Genomic DNA, 257 nt, shown 5'->3' with positions numbered 1-257 from the left:
GGGCGTGCAAGGTGGGCTGGGGCATGTTCTGGCTTGCAGAGAGAGGTGCCTGCTGCCTGGTGCTCCCAAGGTCCAGTCTGGGCTTCCCCAAGCCTGGGGCTTGGCTGTGTTTTGGGGGCAGGAGAGCCTTCCTGGGGAAGGCTGGGGAGAGGCAGCGCGTTGGGCTGAGGCAGGAGGTGGCTCAGACGGAACCAGCGATGCGCTTTATTGAAGACCCTAGAAGCCACCCAAACCACCATCCGCTTGACCACCCACCG

This window comes from Merops nubicus, unplaced genomic scaffold (assembly GCF_000691845.1).
Source record: "Merops nubicus isolate BGI_N331 unplaced genomic scaffold, ASM69184v1 scaffold46169, whole genome shotgun sequence".
In the NCBI taxonomy this organism is placed as follows: Eukaryota; Metazoa; Chordata; class Aves; order Coraciiformes; family Meropidae; genus Merops; species Merops nubicus.
This window is presented reverse-complemented; position numbering follows the sequence as displayed.